The sequence below is a fragment of the Rhyacophila brunnea genome, unplaced genomic scaffold (assembly GCF_057557595.1).
Source record: "Rhyacophila brunnea isolate RB1 unplaced genomic scaffold, BYU_Rbru_1.0 scaffold_7, whole genome shotgun sequence".
NCBI classification, from domain to species: Eukaryota; Metazoa; Arthropoda; class Insecta; order Trichoptera; family Rhyacophilidae; genus Rhyacophila; species Rhyacophila brunnea.
In genome coordinates, this window is record NW_028233339.1 from 10,077,685 (window position 1) to 10,099,357 (window position 21,673).

Below are 21,673 nucleotides of genomic sequence, written 5' to 3' on the forward strand. Positions count from 1 at the left end.
TATCGCACGCATACCGCGCCGGCTTGCTCCTACATTTTGTATAATGGGGTCAAGTAAGCATGCCCAGACGTTATAGCGGTTAAGCCACGCTCATTCGATAACCACTTGTGGACGCAACAGTTCGTAGTAACTCGTGTTTATCGCTAGACTCAAAGTGTCAGTAAATATGGAAGTCAGTGGCACGTGGCAGTGGAAGATTTTGTTAACCCCTCTTGCCGCCGCCTTAAAAATCAATAAAACAATATTACTTTTCAAAATTGACCCTCATCAAACAATTATTCTGTGTCCGTGCCGCGCCTACTTCAGACATCTACATTCATATTTTAAAATCATCTGAAACCGTAGCATAATATTATAGAAATGTCAAGAGTTCGACCGCTCGGCAAGATTGAACACGACTATAATAGAGTTATTTAAAATATCGCGAAGAAAATTATGCGATTGTCTTCAATTTATTTTTCTCCGCACGCCTAATAAAAGTCGGCGTCCCAAGGCCAGACAGACACACGCTCGGCGTATGTTTATACGCAGATGCAGACGAATAATATAATTTGCATACAGCATTTGCGCACCTACCTACTAGAATGGACACCTCAGCCAGATTTCAGAAATTCTAAATTGCGTAGGAATTCACTATTGATTTTATCGGCGAGGTCACAGTATCATCTTTCGGCAATCTATCGTGGGCACATACACGTTATTTTACATAATATAATATACCTACTAATAATAATTATAAAAACTTATGTATAGAAAACAGCGTTGCCAATTTAAGGTTTTTCTTGCATCTGCCTTGTGGCGTTTTTACAAGCGCTTTTTGATGCCTCCAACAGCTTTAGATGTGTTAAACGCTAAATATTTAGTTTATGTATTTGCACGCGCATCAAATTTCTGACTATCGGACACTTAATGCAGCTAGGTCGGTATCTATTTTAGTGAGAAATAAAAAACGATGAAATAATTTTATGCATTATTTAATGTTTTTTAATATAATTCCGAATCTCCGCGTACTATATAAAATTATAATTTAACAATAATTATTCTCTTTCTAAGTTATTCTCAATGTCTGTCCTACAAAAAAACGTCTTCAAACATGAAACGAAACTTGAACGCCGTTGACACAATATAGGTATTTATTGTCAATTTTAAAATATATTTCTGTTAATTAAATGTGTCGTTTTTACTCGTATCAATATTTTTTTTTTGATTTTTGCATTTTTTTCGATACGCGAAAGCAAAGGTATTGACTTCGTTCTTGGTAGAATAAGGACCTACCTAAATTAACTTGAAATTTTATTTTCACAAAATCAAGCGTTTTTTCCTGCCAAATAGCTTGTTCCTGGTATGTTTTTGACAACGACAGTTGGAAACACTGATAGGAAATCAAAAAATAAAAATGGTAAAATACATTGGTAAATACATAAATCGGGATAAAATCCATATTGAACAACACGACATGACGTTTTTCAAGAATTCGGATACGGCCACTTACATGTAGGAAAATCGTGAATAAAAATAAAAGAAAATGTAAGTGAGTAGGTAAGCAACATGTACTCAGCACAAAAAGGTCTTGAACTATGTAATGTTCGAATGCCTAAACGAAGGTATTTAACATGTCAATGGACGAATAATAGTAATTCACTCGAATAATCTCTAATAAACGAGCGAATCCTTGTCATTGATTGATGAATGCATTGAAAATAATTAATAAATAAGTCGTGAGTATATCGGGCGAGGAATAATATTTGGGAAATTTTGGCACGCGTATATAAAAAGGTTCGCCAACACTGATCTAAGGGGTTTACGCATCTAGCAAGTTAAATAAACGTATTTGAAATTTTAAAAAGGTAAAACACTCCTGCTCCGAATCGAGACATAATATGATTATTCAAAGAGTCATTTAGCACACTTTTAACCAATATTGTCCATGACTATGAGAAATTCGCCCAACCTCCTGATGCCACGCTCTGGATCCAGCTATTTATTTTTAAAACGTCATGTGGATTTGATCCAGCCGCGGGATTCGAACTCCTCGATCGACAGCGAGACGGACACATTCCATTTCCAAGCTCTTGGCTGTACGAATATGAATTTAAAGAAATTCAATAATGAGGCACCCGAAAAGATTTTGGAAGTCATAGCCGGCTCTCACATCTAAACTCGCCTCGTCTGCCACACAGCCATAAATCAAACCTTCCAAGAACGTCGTTCCGGTGTTGCATATGAAGACCGCGCACATCTACCTGTCGCAAGTAACCTTCAAAACGTATACATATTTGGATGCGGCGATCGGCGAGCCGGTATAGGAATGACCGATTCGCTGGTGTTTGTATGCGTCCTGGCGTCTACAACTCGCAGCCCGAGAAGCATGCAACTTGTCGATTGCAACAGTGGATGTTTTTTTTCATGGAGAGCTTTATTTGGCAAAGTGTGTTTTATGAATGATGACGGAACATCGACATATTCGACACGTTGCAGGCGAGACGAGTTTTGACGTAAGAGCCGGCATCATGTTCACCGTGAAATGCTATAAATTCAGCAGGTAATCCATTCAATTAACCATTGATGCCAAAAGATGTTTATTATATTATTGTTATTTAAATGCGGTAATTAAAAGGTTAGCAGTGATTGTGGTATGGAACAGTTTGTGGCAATGAGGTTTTATATAGCTAAATCCGGATACTCATTAGCGAGCCGTAACTGTAGCCGCTGCAGATACAGAAACTAGTATGGACGTTAAATAATTATTTCGAAACCTTCATAAATAATTATTTCGCTTCTACAGCTGGTTACAGTATCTGGAACAGTTATAGTTACGACTCGCTAATGAGTACCCGGCTTAAGACGCAGGCAAGCCCAAACTGATCGTACTGGTTTCAGTTGTACAGCGAAGCAATGTCAAACCCCATTAGTTTATTATTCATTCGCATGATTGTAGTTATTGCATGGTGATTCATTGGTTCATGGATTCATGGTATATTTTCTAAGGGAGAGTCATCATTAGTGATGTATGAGTATGATACAAATTGATTGTATCCGTTATCCCTACAAATACCTCTGATTGAAATATCTAGTAGATCATGGTTTCCCAAACTATGGGTCGCGAGCGAATATTGAGTGGGCCCTCGCCACTGTATACGTGAATTATAAAAAATAATTTTGCAGTTCACGATAAAATTCGAGCGTTCATGAAAAAGCTTATGTTGTGGAAAAGTTGTATTGAGAATGGCAAGTATGATTGTTTTTAAACACTTGAAACTTTTATTATTGAAAACCAAGTGCAGCCTAAGATGAACGTACTGTCTGAAATTTCCAGTCATTTATCACTGTTAATAAATAACTTTGACGACTATTTTGGGGAAGAGATGAAAAAGTTTGATTCGTTGCGTTGGATTTGTAACCCATTTCAAGACGACTTACCAACTAGTATGTCAACAAAAGCAAGTGAAGAACTCATTGATTTATCAGAAGATACGTCACTGAAAAATAGTTTCAATCGTAAACAGGTAACGAAATTCTGGCTCTCGGTTGCTGATAATTATCCTTGCCTGTTCGATGAAGCTATGAAAGTCCTCCTCCTCTTTACTACCTCATATTATCTATGTGAGGTCGGATTTTCGGCTATGGTTAACATTAAAACTAAATACCGAAATAAATTGGATATATCAAACTCACTGCGATTAAAAGTAACTAAAGTTGAAGTTGATGCTAAAACTGTAATGAAGAAAAATAAGAAACAATTAATACATCCTTCCCATTGAAATAACTTTGTAAAAAAACCTTGTAGGTGTAGGTATTTAAGTAATATATTTTTTTTATTTAAGTTGTGTTTCTTATTTCAACAGTCTTTCATTCATATTGTTAACACTTATAAAAAATATTTTTTTTATTTCAATTAGAACAAATAACACAGCATTAAGTAGTTTCACGACTCGCCACTAGGGAATCTGAGCATTGCCAATATTTGTGCCCTCTTTTCTCTAAGACAGCTAAGAGGTGGGTCCCAAGATTGGAAATTTTTGTTAGATGGGTCGGAGCCCAGTCAACTTTGGGAACCACTGTAGTAGATAGTTGTTGTTTTAATTATGTAACAAGTAATATAAACAATCACAATACTTTTATCTTATGAAAAATCATTTTTTTTGTTGCTTCGTATTTGTAATATTGATGTTCGTCTACACGAGAATGCTGATTGCTGCATTGAACTGATGGAAATCTGCCTGAATACCAGTTTTGTTAAGGCGAACTAATTGAACCAGAAGCATGTCCAGAAATAAAGGACCGCAGACAATAAAATATTTATCGAAACAAGATCATGACAGCGCGTCTTGCGTCGGACTCGGAATACTTTATCAGAGATCTCTTGCGAAATCGTTTGACGTATTATTGTACCAGAATCTACATAACTTATCCATCGGATTTGTTCTCATGTAGACTTCTAGAAGATTTTTTACAACGTTATAACTTCGTCTTGCACAATACCCACATTGATTTAAAATAATTATACGTCATTAAAAACAAGAAGAGGAATAATATAATATCAATTAAAATAATAAATAAATTTGAATGCAGTTATGCACTTATTCCACACAATTTATTAATGATCAGGACCGATTTTATCCGGTTCAATAGGACATTCTTAACCGATTTATACATACTAACAAATTTAAAGACAAGGTTATCTATTAATGATATAAATACACCATTCTAAGAGCTGTTTTTGTTCAATATTTCAATTAAATTTACTTAGTACTTTCTCGTATTTATGTAATAGCCTCCTTCAGCGTCCGCGTACTCGGTAGGTAGCACCTTGGTGTCCACCTTGTACCTACATGGTCAGCCGTTTCTGCCATTTGGCTTAGCAAATACGAAGCTGATGAAAATATCCAGGCTGAGGTTCTACCGGTGTTTCTCTAGTGAAAAGAGGTTTTTCATGACGCGAATTTGTGTTGTTTTGTTTCTGGGGATATTTTTATGTTGCCAAGTACACCCTGCCACCATCCTTACAGGCTAGTATATATTGAACTGAATGTATGGACGTGGTCATCGTCCGAAATGCAGAATGCAAAAGTAATGCAGATCACAATTATTGACTTTAATAACAAAAATTCGAGTTCCTACTACTATTATAGGGCGGTTGTATTTTTCATTATGTTTATTTAGTTATTTACTAAATTATCATAGACTAACATTTCACACAGGTGATTCTATATTTCATCAAAGCTAAAGAATTAAAAAATCAGTACAGTACAGGGTGTAGCCCCACGAAGGCCGAACGACTATCGCGTCGGCTTATAATGTCGTGGGTCCCAGGTTCGAAGTGTCGGTCTGGCAAATACACAATGTTTTTCAATGTGTGATTAGGGTGAGAGTATGGACCTATAGGTCGCGCAAATGGCTAACTTATTAAATTCCTCGTAAAAACAAAAATATGTTAATACAAGATCTTCTTAGGACCGGATATGGTCAAAAAATATAGTGTATTGATGGTAAAGATATCCGATGTGTGTTCTTATATTTAATTTTGTATGAGAGTAATGTCACCGATACGTGTCATGTTTTTTTTCCGACTTGGTAGCGGCTACCAATAAATCAATAAAATAGAACTGTATCAGTATGTACTTGTACTAATATTAATTAGTTGATTGATTTTAAGAATAATCTGTCTGGTCTATTGGTAAGTGCATATTGTGAATATAATTATTCATGAAGAGTATTTTTTGCGAATAATGCAAAGAAAAACGACTCCATTTATGTGTTATCGGATGACACTAAGCAGTCGTAAAAATAATACCGTGTTGCAAAAAACAGCGTATCAGCAAACTTGACATTGAAAACTCATCCAATACGAATCGCTTGAAAACACAACACATCATTGTGTTCCGCAAATAAAAATGTCTGTCATATTTGCAAATGCAAATAATTATTATTAATAATACAGACCGCAGACTGAATTTACACGCCGACTATACAAATGTTGCGGTGGAAATACAAAAAGTATAATGATTTTTTTTTACAAATTAAAATCCTATAAGTATCTTTAAGAATGAGTTATTTAGTTATTAGAAAGTAAATAAGAGTAAGAAGTAAATAATACTACTTAAAATAAGTTTTTCATTTTTTTTACGAATTTAGTAGATACCTACACATATTCCTATTAAGTGTACCTATTCTGCCCTGCTAAGTAAAAAGACAGTGTTGTTGATTTTAGTGAAATGAGAATCTAAGTTTTTTTTTCTTTTATTTTGTTAACTGTCAATTCATGGTGGAACTGCATTGTATTGTTGTTTTTATTTAATAAAACGAAATTTTTTTTATAGTACTTATTCCACTTTATTTAATATATTAGGACCGGTTTCGTCCGCCTCAGTGGGACATTTTCAACTGAATACATTTTTTTTAAAAACAATATTTATCAAACAAAATTCAAAGCGATAGAAATAATATAACAATAGGTACATAATAATTATCCGTCCAATAATACCTTCCCAATAACATACTAATTTAAAACTAATGAGGTTGGACATTAATATTTCATACTACGTCAGGGGCATTAAACAAATTATTTAAAATATTAACAAACCACAAAATATGAAACAGGGCAGAATAGTACTCGCTACTTTTTCATTAGCTCTATGAAATAGCGTATAATTTCTTATACTCTTAAATTCAAAAGACTAGATCATTTTCCATGATGCCTCGTGCATAGTCCTGGGGTGACTGACTAAAAATCATAATATTCTATGTACATTGTTTTAATGAACACATACGTGATCGTTTCACACGACATCTCATTTCTAGTACCCTATGATTATTCAACATGCATCAATACTTCGTCTAACTTTAGTAAATAATTTAGATAAAAGGTAGGCAGTTTAAAAATTGGTTTCTCATTTCACTAAAACCAACAACACTGTCTTTTTACTTAGCAAGGCAGTATTAATTTTCAGATAGTTTAGGCGAGTTTTAATATAACTGTGAGAAAAACTAATATAATCGATTTAATCATACAACACTATTTATTATCTGCGCAAACATTTAGTAGATTAATTTACAGTTTTTTTATATCAGTATTTTTGGTTCTATACGTTTATCCTAGATATAGCGGCAAACACATTTTGAATATAGCTGATATACTGGATTATTTGATAGTTTGGGTTAGTTTAGGTTACGTTAAGTTATGTTAGGTTATCCTAACAAATAATCCAGTATATCGGCTATTTCAAAATGTATTTGTCGCTGTATCCAGGATAACCGTCTAGTACCGTTTTTTTTTTAATTCAACCAATGTAGAGCTTTATTATTGTTCCAACGAAATAGTGGTAAGTATGGATCGCTAAACCTGACTCAGGCATCAGAATACATCTGGCCTAAGCATAAAGATTAATTGCGATAAGTTGCAGGATATCCTGAAAGACTTCAAATAGTGGTCTCATGGGAAGCAGCAAGAACAATAGAAATTGGCAAAGACACATGGAGGCTAATATTATTTCAGTTAAAAGATGTGAGATTCGAGTCCCATTTGTTTTGTTATGGGGTTTTTTCTCTTAGTTAATAAATGTAAGCACTTGTGTTTTCTGGGGTATTTCAATAAAAAAAATATCATTAAATTTTGGTACTTTTTAAATATTTAAATATTATTTTTTTTAAACATACGTACTATTCAAATTCTTTGGTACAAGTCGGTGTATCGGAAGCCAAATGGGAACCGCGTCAATTTTCATAACCGATTTTGGCAAAATTCATGAATTCAAGAATGAAAACTTTATCTAACCTAACCTTACCTAACTTAACCTAACCGAACCTAACAAACAATCCAGCATATTGGCTATTTTCAAAATTTGTTTGCCACTGGCTTCCCTTAAAGTCTTAAATCGACAAGAACCATTTTTTACATATAGTGAACGTTACACATTATTAATTTAAGACGTTCACAACATGACATTTAGAAGCAAAGAAATATAATTAAAACAGTATTATATATAAAAAAGAAATAGATCAGTATTAAGTTATTAAAGTGTAAATACAAAAAAAATATAAATTAGATACAAGAAGTACACCGAATGATATATGCATACCCTATTTTAAGAATTTATAAAACAATGCCCACCTAAACTCATCCTCACGCAGGTGGAATATGTCAATATCCGAAGTGATTTATTCATAATTATGGTTGATGTGATTATCGAATAAACGTGATTCATCATTTCTTGGTCATAATACGTTCGAATTAAGAAAGCTAGATAATATATCAAACAGCTGAATTACAACGATTTACGCTAGCCGTGTACAGAAGTCCTCTATAAAGGACACCAGACGTGAAAGTAGATACAAAAGAATGACGAATTCGGGCTAGCAGTATGGAAATACTAGGAAAAATTCACGTAGTATCAATATCGCATGTCAACGCGATACGCAAACCAGACAGACTGGAAACAAGATTTAACATATCAAAGATTTTATGATGGAGGAAATCAACCTTATGTGCAACATAGTCATTACTATTAATGTATATCGCCTTATTGTAGGATTCCACATTTTATCAAATATATTATCAGCAGGGTCTGTCTACTACTGGATGAAGGCCATCTTTCATCTTTATCAATTCCTAGTTCTTTGGTGCCACGTATGTCCGTCTAACTTGACTGGTTCGTTGACATAGCGTGCCCATTGGGTATCACTGTGTGACAGTAGCGAAGGGTGGAGGTAGGCAGTTAAGATTCTCCATAAATAGTGCACATCAAACTTTGTTAGTTACACGTAGTTGTTTTTATTGAACTTAGACTACAATAAAATATACAGACGATGTTGGTTAGTTTTTGAAACTCGATTAAACCCTGTCTAAACCAAACCATTGGTATATTATGGGCGATATGACAAAATTGTGTACACTTTTTCATTCATATTTATTTGTTTTCATTGGATTAAGAATATATATTACACATATTGTTGGTTCATTTCTTTTAAGACTTGCCTAAACCAAACTATAATATTATATTATAGTTTGTATTAATAATATTCAAAGTTATGTACGATTTAATTGCATAATTTTAGATATTTTATAAATAGACGAGTATTTTTTGATTATTATCTATTATGGCTTGGTTTTCGCAGGGTGGTTTTCAATTGATTTTTAAAAACTAATCAACACCATCTGTAAAATAGTAGTCTTATTCAAATGAAAACAAACACGTATGACTGACAACTTTAGTGTGCACTATTTATAACAGCCCACCTCTACCCTTCGCCACTGGTGTGTGACAGCACTTGTCCAGCAGCTATCCGCTTGCCATACGATGTTTTCAGCCCATTTTCCCATTTCATTACCTCGACTACTTATAATATTGGTTTCTTTTGCGGGTTGGCCGCGTTATGTTCAACAAGCAGCATTCCATGCTACGATATGGTAGCTTCTCTTAATTTTTAGATTTCTCTTGAATTAAGCAACCATTTTTCAAATGTATTTATATTTATCGTTAAACCTACTTTGCAACTTTCATTTGCAATCTCTACGTGTATTAATTTGTTTTGGTGTACCCAAAGAAATATGTCATTAGTTGCCACTTTATATTGTTATAAATAACATTATTGAGAACTAAAGGGTATTCGTAATGAAGGTGTCGAGACAATAATATAATTTTTGATTTAAGTCAAGACAAAAGTCAAATTTCAATAAATTGAAGAGTCGCAAAAGTGTGAAGTGGCGTGTCCGGCATATCTGACAGCAGAGCCTTATTGCGCATGACAAGCCCTCTCACTCGACCGGAAAAAAAACAACTGGAACATTTTTGCAAGGCAAAACGCACCGGTGCATTCGACTGGTCTGCCAATTAGCGATCCGAAGTTAACATTGAGGACAAAATATAATGAAATATCAAAAGTGTTCCACCAAGTAAAAGTTGAAGAGAAAGATATTTGAAAGATTTTTTTAAAGAATTCGCCACTAAATCCAGATCATCTAATTTAACCAACAAACAAACCATAGAGAAAATATCGCAATTGTATCTGAAATTCACATGCTGACTAGTTCATCTTCCCTAGACCTATAAACCTTTCACGATTTTTCTGTGTATAATGTGTTTTAATTTTATTTTACAACGTTTTTATAATGTCGTATTCTTATTTGTCCGGTGGTTGTTTGCCGGTTCAAATCTTGCAATCGATTTTTAATTAACTTCCCGACTAGCTAGACATTTGAAACATTTAGAATATATTAGAAAACGATGCCAATGCATTTTTTAAATACTTTTAGCCATCTTTAAGTAGAATTAAATTCATTTTCAGTTAATTCTGTTTTGTATGAAAAGGTATTTCGGAAGAAATCCGTAATCCAATCCACTATTATTAGTTGCTAGGAAATTATTAATATATAGGTATGTGCGTTACTATGGAAATCAATATGAGTGTCAAAATGATATTTCAGTATTATTTCTATCAAATACATTTTTTTGATCGTTTAAGCTAGTCAAGTCAAGTCAAGTTTATATGATTCAACAGAAAATTTAAAAACGTTGTATATAAAAAGTTCTTTTTATCCTGTAATTATGTTTCAAAATGTTATTGTTTTATAAACAGGGACGGTAGATTTTTCTTTGTATATTTTTGTGGACAAATCTTGATGATAATATTATTGTTTTTAGTAGATAATTGGCCTAGCAAAGCAATGCACATCTACAATTCTCAATATTAGACCACACTGTCTTTTTGTTGACTCTCCGGTTTATCCGGTTGTAAATAATGAAAGAATGGTTGTAAATAAAGAAAGAATCAATGCATGGACTGGGTGAGATAAAGTTTTGTGGACATACATTCGACTATTAGCAATACAGAAGGATTTTTTATTAAATTATACTGAAAAGTTGACTGCGACTCGTTGCACTCGCAGGCCTCCCTCAAATTCTATTGAAGCACTTTACAATAAACTGAGCTCTTCTGTTATTCAGTTCAGAAAAAAAAACTTAGTTCGTTGAAGTTTCCAAAGACATCTACAAATCAAAACTCTGTGTCAAGTTTAATACAACAAAAAACACGTGGTTATATATATATATATATAAGTATCTATATATTTTTTTGAAAACATACTTAATTGTCCATGCATTTCTGCAACCCTGCTACATTTTCACTAATGTAACTATATCGTAGATATTGTTGCGGTAGCTACTAGCCACATATATATATGCGACATATATACTCATATGATTAATGTAATGGTTCTTGGCAGAACAATTCGATAAAGATCAACGACCATATCACACGCGTCAGTCTGTTCGCCGGACATTAATCACGTCTGCTGCACTCTGCAGCAGCAATCAATTCAACCTCTAAAGTGCACATTTGGTCCAGATTCACTTTATCACCTTTGACCTACGTCATTGGTCATTGATAAGCAATAAAAATACAAATAAACATAATTCAAATATGTTTGTACCTGCGATAGAACAGTATTGTCAAACATACAATAGAATAACCAGTGATTAATTAGGAATCATCAGGTAGGCATAGGTACAAGAAAAGCAGTTATCCAATATTAATTATACAACTGAGAACGAACTTAGTACTACGCGATGCTCACTTATTATTATGGCCATACGACATTCAAATTGCCACAAAATATTACATGACATTAAATGTAAATTTTATGCATACAACATCGATAGAAAATATGCTTTCTTTATTCATGTAACAGGATTCGTTGAAGTACCTACGTAACTTGAACAGCGTCAGAAATTTCCTACCAATTAGAAAAATCCTGAACCGAGTGTGATTTGAACCCACGACTATTGGATGTCGGGCGAGTAGTTTAGTCGGTAGCTTAATATTTTGTCACGCATATCGGTACTTACATGGCAAGGAAAATAAAAACTACCCTTATCTGGTATATACAGTAGATTTAAAAAAACGTTTCATTTCTTAAGAAAAGAAACCTGAACAAGCATTTTTTTATTATTTTGTTTGAATAAGTTGAAAAGAAAATCAAAATTACTGAGCAAGTTGTGATGTGGAATATTTTTTAATTAATATATTAAACTTGTAAGCCATGTCCTAATGTGTGCACATGTGTCTATCAGTGGCGTAGGGTGAGGTAGGCTATTAGGTTTCGACAAAAATAGTGCACACTTTGTGGTGGATAGTTTTTAAAATACAATAAAACCCTGCCAAAATCAAACCATAATAATTTAGGTGTGCTATGCGATCCGACAAAAATAGTGCACACATTTTCAGTCACACTTATCTGTTTTCGTTGAATTAAGAATACATATTACAGATGGTTGACAGTTTTTTTTAAATTCATTAAGCCCTGCCTATGCCAAACCACAATCGATAAAAAAATATTCTTTTGTCTCTAAAATAACTAAAATTATGTTTGGTTTAATTGCCTTATTTTATTATAGACAATCGATTTTGTTTTACTATCATCTATTATGATTCAGATTACACAGGGTTTATTTGAATTTTAAAAACTAACATACAGTATTTACAGATTGTAGTGCAATCAACACAAAAACGTCTGACTGACAAAATTTTGTGTGCACTATTTATGTTGGATCTTAACAGCCTACCTCTACCCAGTTTGATCATCATCGCTTCATGTTAATAGTATTCCTGGCAAGGATAATAATCCCAGGTGGGTAGGTCATTTATATTGTATTAGGGCCGCCATAATTGGCTCAACCAACTCGTAATCTAAATTAAAGAAAGCACGATTTTTTCTATCGATTTGAATCCTGTTATAATTCAAATGTACTTGCAGTTGTTACAATCAATCAATACTTGTGTGTACTTGAATCATGGTCCCCAAAAAGAGGGGGCTGACAGGGCTCTAGCCTGGGGGCCCGGGCTCAGGAAGGGCCCGGCGTGGCGAATTGTCCAGATAAGTGATTTAAACACACATCACAAACTCTCTCGAATAGTAAAAAAAGTCGGCTGCGGCGCGCTATTTATCTTCAATAGCAATATTATTATTATTTAAAATTATGTGATTGTACGATACAATTTTTAATTGTGTATCCATAAGTACTCGACAACTCCATAATTCAAATAGATAAATTCAAATATACAAAAAACACTAAATATACAAAAAACACTAAATACACAAAAAACACTAAATATACACATTAATTTTACCGCGTACACCATTTGAAAAACGCTAATGTAGAGCGTCACACTGCCTTTATCTTTAGCGATAGGTAGGGGGCCCGTCAAAGATCCTAGCCTGGAGGCCCGCTTCAGGATGTGGGGGCCATGACTTGAATACATGAAATCAATTAGTATTGGTTATTTTTTTTAAATTGTTTCAAAATAAGCTTCCTGTCATAAACACAACTATCTAACTATTTAATTAATTAAATCCATCGGCGTCACGTCAAGGCCACCATAGAGAGAGACTGCAATCAATTTTCTATAGAGAAGACAAAAGTGGAGATTTCCACGACTACACTAGCAGTGAATTAATGACAAGGAACACCGCTATCTTTAGACTAATTTCAATTTCAATTTTAATTTATTTTACATATTGTGGACATTACAAATTATAAGTTTAAGACGTTCACAACATGACATTTAGAAACAAAGAAATATTATTAAAACAGTATTATGTAATACTGTAATTATGCAATATTAAGTTATTCTACAGTATAAATGCGTAAATACAAAAAATATGAAGTATATAGGTACAAGGAAGTACACCGGATGAGTTAAGCAGACCCTATTTTAAGAATTTATAAAATAACGACCACCTATACTCATTCTCACGTAGATGGAATATATCAACATCCGAAGCAATTTGGTTGAACAGAGTTATTGCCCTCCCAATTGGCATCACCAATGGCAGGTTAGTTCTGCTCCTCGGGAGAACAAACAACTGATGCTCCCGATTTCTAAGATAGTTATCAGGGACACATAAGTCAATATTACCAAGAATGGCAGAGTTCTCATTCACACCACGTATTAGTCGAAAGAAATATGTGGCCAAATATTGATATCTTCTAGCACTTAAACTACAGTATGTTACTTAATACAGTAACATCCGAAAAGACCCAGGAAGTACGCAAGACGTAATAAAGCCTGAGCATAACTTTTTGCATAAGCAACGAGTGGTCCACTGCCATACTATTTATTGATAACGTACTTGCAAGCAGAGTTTGGTATTCTATAATGACTGAAAAGTATAAACAAGTTATTAGTTATTGTCGTTTAGAATCGACTGTTACATTGACAAACGTCCTAGCGTATTATGATATTATTATACACAGAAGAAGTTTACTTACTTTGATCGTCACTTTCAATTATTTAATAACACATAACCACTACGTCAGATGAACTCCAAAGTCTCCAAGATACGTTAAAATAATCTGAAACTAAGAATACTCCGACAAGTGAACACGACAAACGCGTCAGTATGTGCACTCTATAGACAATGACAGGTCATCCATAGACAGCGGGAGGGGCGAAAAGTAGGACCAGTCGTGTAATGTATCGGCTTACTTCTTCAGTGGGCAATGCAAGAAATCATCCACCACCAGAGTATAATATTACATCATTGAAAATAACAATTAACAAGACAAGAAAGAATCATCAGAACGATGAAATGCAGATGTGTGACATTCGTAATGAAATTATGTAATATCACCAGTTACCACCGTTCGGTATACCGTAGAAAGCTCTGTTTTCCGTAGCTATTACGTATATTCACTCCAAATGTAATTAATATAAATAAGTGCCCTGTAAATGTTTTCACGAAAAGATGCTCGCAGCTTTCGATTGTTGCTATAGTAAAATTGTTTGGAAAACACCTTTTACGACATCTATAAAAATAAACAACTGGCTATAATTTGAGTGTCGAGAGTCGACGCTACATTTTGAGAACGGCAATAAATAATATCTAATACAAATAGCGTTGAAAAACAAATAATATACTGCTGCTAATAAAATGTATTATTGTCGAGACAAGACATCAAAAATCCACAAATAAGAGAATATAATAATATACATACCTATATTTCAAGGATTTTTCTTCTTTACTATTGTTTTATTTTCCTTCATTCCGTATATTTTGCTCTTTCTTATTGGTCAATCAAATGTATTGATACCTACTTACATACTATGGTTTGGTAAACTATTAATATTATATTTTTTCTATTTTTATCATACTAATACGAACTACACATTCATACGTCATGTATAAACAATCTCAGGTATCATTGTCCACTGCCACGATGAGTGGAGCTGTTATTGTTTTATTTTCTTCATTCCGTGTATTTTGCTCTTTATTATTGGTCAATCAAATTTATTGATACTTACATAATATGGTTTGGTAAACTATTAATATTATATTTTTTCTATTTTTATCATAATACTACGAACTACACATTCATACATGTAAAAACAATCTCAGGTATCATTGTCCACTGACACGACGAGTGGAGCTGTTTTGTTCTCTTGCCTCTTTAAAAATAACTAACATATTACGTTCACAATAATTGGTTAACCATCTGTATATTAATTTTATTGATATTGCCTATATTTTCTGGCGACATGCTAACTGTTTTTTGTGTTAATTTTTTTTTTCACCCACCAGTTCGTCAAATTTTAAATAATAATAATTAATACTAATTTTTGTGTCCGCCTGTTAGTGGGACTATCACTTATTATTTATTTTTATTACACAGGTACTTCACAATACTATATATTGTGTGATTGGTACCGTTGTTTGACACATAGGTATATGGGTATTTAAAAAAAATCATATTAAAATATCTAACATGAGTTTCACTTACAATAACGTTAAGCGGCTTTCGCTAGTGAGAATCAACCTCGTGTAGCTACCTGAAAAAGAAAATAAATACAATTAGATAATATACTGTACATAAAATAAATTAATTCACAAAACATAGTATTATATAATTACAAGATAAAAAGAACTTTTTATATACAACGTTTTTAAATTTTCTGTTGATTTATTATGCTCAATATGCTCAAACTTGTACTTGATATGAAGTAAATAAAAAACAAACAAATATAGAATACTGAAATGTCATTTAGACATTTCATTGTGATTTCCATAGTAACGCACGTATATATTAATAATTTAGTTGCTAGAACCACCCCCTAAGCAACCAATAATAGTCTTTTACTTTTTACGGATTTTTCTGAAATAACTTTCCATACAAAACAGAATTAACTGAAAATGAATTCAATTCTGCTTAAAGATGGCTAAAAGTTTCAAATGTCTAGCTAGTCGGGAAGTTAGTTAAAAATCGATTGCAAGATTTGTACTGGACAAACAACCACCGGACAAACAAGAATACGATCTAATAAAAACGTTGTAATAAATAGGTCATTCGCACACTAGACGGGATCATGATATATAACATCTTTTCCACGAAGATCTAAAGCATAAAGCCCATTGACGCAGCGAGTGCGGCGCTCGCGCAAAATTTCTACAAGTGGCACGTAAATCATCAAAAATACAACGTAATCAAATACGCCAGCGCCCACTGGACTTGACGATGCCTTGCGCCCCGCTTGCCGCATGAGTCGCCGTTTTTCGCTTCTCGGCGATACGATTTAATGAAAATACAAAGAAGTCCATTCATTGAACACGGCTACCAAAATTACGCTGCTCGAGGCGTCGTCGATCGACGGGCGAAAAGCAATTATTTAATAACAGGGAAGTCATTGTTTAATTTTATTGCGTGTCCAGTTTATCGCTGGTTGAATAATGTCGTCGTAAATATTAATTACAAGCCCCGAAATAATATAATATTTTTATTGCTTTGTTATGAGAGGCGCTGTAATAATAATTATTTTGTGCTGCTTGGGCCGCTTATTACATAGGTGAAGGGTAATGCGCGGCGAGAGACGTGTGATTATGGTTATGAATAAACACTTCATACGCCGACTTCGCCCGCTCGACGCGTTCTATGGGCACCATCGCTAAGATCGAATAATCACGAGTGATATTGGGCGTAAAATGAATACTTGCCAGTAAGTACACGACGTTTGTAAACGAAGGAAGTGTACAGGGCAATGATATATCCAGAATAAAACGTGTGTTGGTATAACAAAAAAGGTAAATGAATAAAACTAAATCTTTTTAGAGATGGTGTATTTTATCTCTCAAATAACTCTGAATTACAAATATTTCAAGTATTCTATTCGGCGTATAATTTTGTCGGCAGTCAAAACTAAAACAAAGTGTTAGGATAATAATACGTCAACGGTGTCGGCACGCTTTCCAACGCCACGATAACTGCAGGAATGTCCATCGTTGACGTACAAAAATAAAAAATAAAACACAAAATGATTCGTGTAAACCAGTGGCTCCCAACCATTTTTGTTGGAGAACCTTTGAATTAGTTTGGAAAGTCTTGTAGAACCTTGTCTAGATGATACCTATTAGATTCGGCAGAGAAAAACAAATGATAAACACTTCACATTACTTTACGTTTGACTTACTAGTCATAAACACTGGATACTTTACAGTGATTTTTGTGTTAAAAGCGTACTTCAGTGAAACGGCAAATAATTTTCAACAGTAGGTGCGACGAAATTTCTCACTAGTCGCCAATCGGAGACCGACAGCCGAGGTGTCCGCACGTCGATTTGTTTTGTCATGGCGTCGGATGAAAATATTCTTAAATCGTGTAAAGATGACTAAAAAACTTGACGTATGGTACTTAAAAAAGAAAACATGTCAATGAATATACTATTATTATTATTAGTAATGTAACAATAAACATAACATTAAATAGACGCATGTTGGATTTTTATGACAAATTATATTTCGTTCGGCACGCGTCATTTGCACAATCCGCGCATCGCATAGCCACGATCTTTTCAGATTTATACCATGCCTCAACTAAAGTATAGCCTTAATAAAAGACATAAAAATATTAAATTATAAAAATCAGGCCCCTAACATTTCTTTCAAATGCGTCACAATTTTATAAATAGATCAGGTGAAAACCTTGACTCCTAATTTTTTACTCAGTGACAAAAAAAGGTGGCAAGTTTTTTCGCACTCTAACATAAAAAGTGGTAATCCGATTGCAATCAGCAAGCCTAAACATTCTCAAGATATGCAGCATTTCTGAATATATTTTAAACGGACTTAATCATTATATTATTATTAAGTTTACTAAAAATATTAACGAAATCTATTACATACTTTAGAATTATAATTACATTTCCCCGAATAACAAACAATTATAATATATTTGCAAAAAAGTTATTATTATAGACAAGTTTTTTTTTTCGACCATGTCCGATCCTGATAGGATCATATGGGCCTCCGCAGAGTGGAAGTTTGTATTGACAGATTTTGTTTTTTATGAGAAATGGATGTCAGCCACTTGCTCAACCTATTAGGTCCATACCCTGACACACACAAATTGAAAAACAATATGTGTACTTGCCAGACCCAGCATTCGAACCTGGGACCGACGGCTTTATAGTCCAACGCGTATGCCACGCGGCCACCGCGGGCAAATATATTATAGACAAGTAATTATTCATAAATGCCGAGTTTAAATATGAATATTTTCACTTTTCGGAAGTAGTACTAAAATAAAGAGAGGGATAAAATACTGAACCTTCTTTACAATATAAATAAAGTATAAAAGTAGACTTTCAATAATTATTGTACCCACCTGAATAGTAATTATGCTCATAGATAGTAAAATCTCGCCCGGATTGCGATAGATGTGGGTTGAGTTTTTTTTTTTTTTAATTTAAAAAAAAATCCTACTTGATATGATTCTGTGGATGTTTCAAATTATCAATGCCTTATCATTCTTACCGCTTACATTTAATGCAACGATGCAAGTAGGTACCTACCTATTTTATAAAATGAACTATGTAATATTCTCATTCATACACATTCACTGCTGACCAGATACTTACTAATTAATTACCATATTTAAATATCATGCTAATTATATATAATGGCCAACTAATGGTTACACGCCTAGCGCGTCCTTAACACTGAAAGACTTAATTAGCGACATACCTACTAAATTCATAGATAATGCTGAAAGGCAAAATTAATAAAAAAATCTTATGTTTATTTCTCTTCACACAAAAATGAAAGATCACAAGCCATCCATCCTGCAGATACATTATATCGTTTCGCCCCAAGACGTCGTTGTACAATGTCCATTTACCTTGATGGTAATAATTTCTTACGAAACAAGGGACTCGCCTCATTATGTGTGGCGCAATTGAAAAATTACAACACGGCCAGGCGACCGAACCTTGCCCTTTAGGAGGGGTCCAAGATTGGTCTTATCATCACTACTAGATGTCAGGTAATAACGTCGGGAGATGATGGTGATGATGATGAGTGGACGAGAGGTTCAACGGTGAAATAATGAAGCTGAAATTAAGTGGACGGGTTCAAGTCGTGAGTTGAACCGTGCTGTCCAAGTCCCACCATGGGCGCCCGTCAGGATATTGAAGAGTCATGTTCTATGATATTTAAGCAATTCGTTCCATATTATGAGAAAAGTGTATAGGCCAGGGATGGCAAACCTATGGCACGCGAGATGATGAAAAGAAAAGAAATTACTACTATATATTATATATTTAAAATATAATGACGACATAGGCATCTGTGTATTCTTCGGTTTTTCATATTAAGTCAGACAGTCGAAAAGTACTATTTAGGAAAATTTGGCACGCGTTCGTAAAAAGATTCGCCATCCCTGGTATAGGCACTAATAATATAAGTAACCAACACACTATGTAGAACATTCTAAAAAAAATATTTTCCAAATAACGATTGAATTGTCGAATATTGAATGGCTCGGATGGTGATATAAGTAATAAACAATACACATCAAAGCGTCAAGAATTATTCGAACGCAACAGTTACAAATTTATATGATACCGTAATATTACAAATGTTTAAAACAAACTAATCATATGGGACTAGCCCCAAATGGAATTTATCCCGTTGTCCCCACTATGAATAAATCCACCTTCGCCAATTTTATACATGAATAGTATGACGTGATATTTAACATTATCAGAGAGTTAAAAACCCAGGCCGGTTCTCAGCCTCATCCTTGATCTTCTTCTATCTTAGAACAATAACGTCCAGGTACCGCATTGCACCGACCACTGAAGTTTGAGTTTGTGTCTGCTACATAGTACCAATTCCAGAGCTACGAGTATAACGATTTTCAGTCATAGGTGAAGGGCCTACAGTGCTTAGAAAGCTCGTAAAACAGTAGTCTGGGTATCTTTGGGAGCTTATTCTGATCAAACTGTAAACTTTGTAGAAAATAAGTATTTTTAATCATTATTATGCCTTCTCTTATAATATAACAAATATATCAATACCATAAAAAGGTATTAGTGAAAACGTTGTCGTTTGAAACTCCGAATTGATGTGGATTGTGGAGGATACACCAGTCTAGGGAAAACGACTTGTAGAGAGAGAGGTGAGGGGTCATTCCGGGTGATGTGTGGTGTGATGCGCCGTTTATAAACAAGTTAATTAATTAAACATTATTTGGCATTAAAGTTAAGTTATTATTTTGAACATAAGCCAGTTCATGACATGATGTCAGTGTTTTAATGTTAACTCCTGATGGACCAAAGAAAACTGAAAAATACATACATACATCATCACATACCTGCAGCCAAAAACATTCACCTACTCAAAAGAACAATGTAATAATCATCGTGTATTTTATTACAACGTTTTTCTTACCTCTTATTCTTATTTGGCCGGTAAAAATCTTGCAATCGATTTTAACTAACTTCCCGACTAGCTAGACATTTAGAAACTTTTAGAATACATCAGAACACGATGCCAATGCATTTTTTAATACTTTTAGCCATCTTTAAGTAGAATTGAATTAATTTTCAGTTAATCCTGTTTTGTATGAAAAGCTATTTCGACACCATTATTGGTTGCTAGGGGTCTGGGGTCCTAGAAACTAAATTATTAATATATACGTGCATTACTATGGAAATCAATATGACATTTCAGTATTATTTCTATCAAGTACATATTTTTTGATCGTTTAAGCTGTCATGTCAAGTTTATATGATTCAACAGAAAATTTAAAAACGTTGTATATAAAAAGTTCTTTTTATCTTGTAATTATTATATCATTGATTTACATTTGCGTGGTTGAACACCGTTGTATTAGTTTTGAAATACAATTTTATGTTAATTAGGTGAGTGAATAATTGGCATTGACACTTGTTTCGAGCTACAACACCTAAATCAGACCGATTAAGTTGTAGATATATCTCGAAACGGCGGTAAAAATCAACAATTCAAAAATTGTGCAAATAAAAAAACTAGTATTTGAATCAGTTTGTTAAAATTGCACGACACTGTGGCGTACCTACAAAGGGTCTGCATGGTTTATAATAGTTGTTATTATTAATAATGTCGGGGGTATTTCTTCATAATATAAACGAGTTCTAGTCCAGGCGGTAATCCGCTGCATGCTTGTCTTTATTGTGCAACATTTTGCAGCGAGTGACTTGCCACTTTTATAATGCAATATTAAAAGCTGCAATCCACTGCACATTGCTGTACGTACAGTGTACCGCATCTTTGCGCATTATTAATTTATACGCAGAAAATTCATAATAATTTTATATAGTAGTGTGACCCATATACCCTCTCCGTGAAATTATGACAGTGGAATGT

General features: G+C 33.8%; 1 protein-coding gene across 3 annotated transcripts in view; it reads right to left on the reverse strand.

The window, feature by feature from the left end:
- The window catches only part of EcR (Ecdysone receptor), an 830,271-nt gene that overhangs the window by 599,454 nt on the left and 209,144 nt on the right, over positions 1-21,673 (reverse strand). The window contains exon 2 of one of the 3 annotated variants that reach the window (XM_085957983.1): positions 15,777-15,825. The exons of 1 other annotated variant lie outside the window; for it this stretch is intronic. The gene's annotated coding sequence lies outside the window, so the exon portion shown is untranslated. The remainder of the gene's footprint in view (positions 1-15,776; positions 15,826-21,673) is intronic. One more of the 3 variants, XM_085957984.1, reaches the window with a different exon arrangement.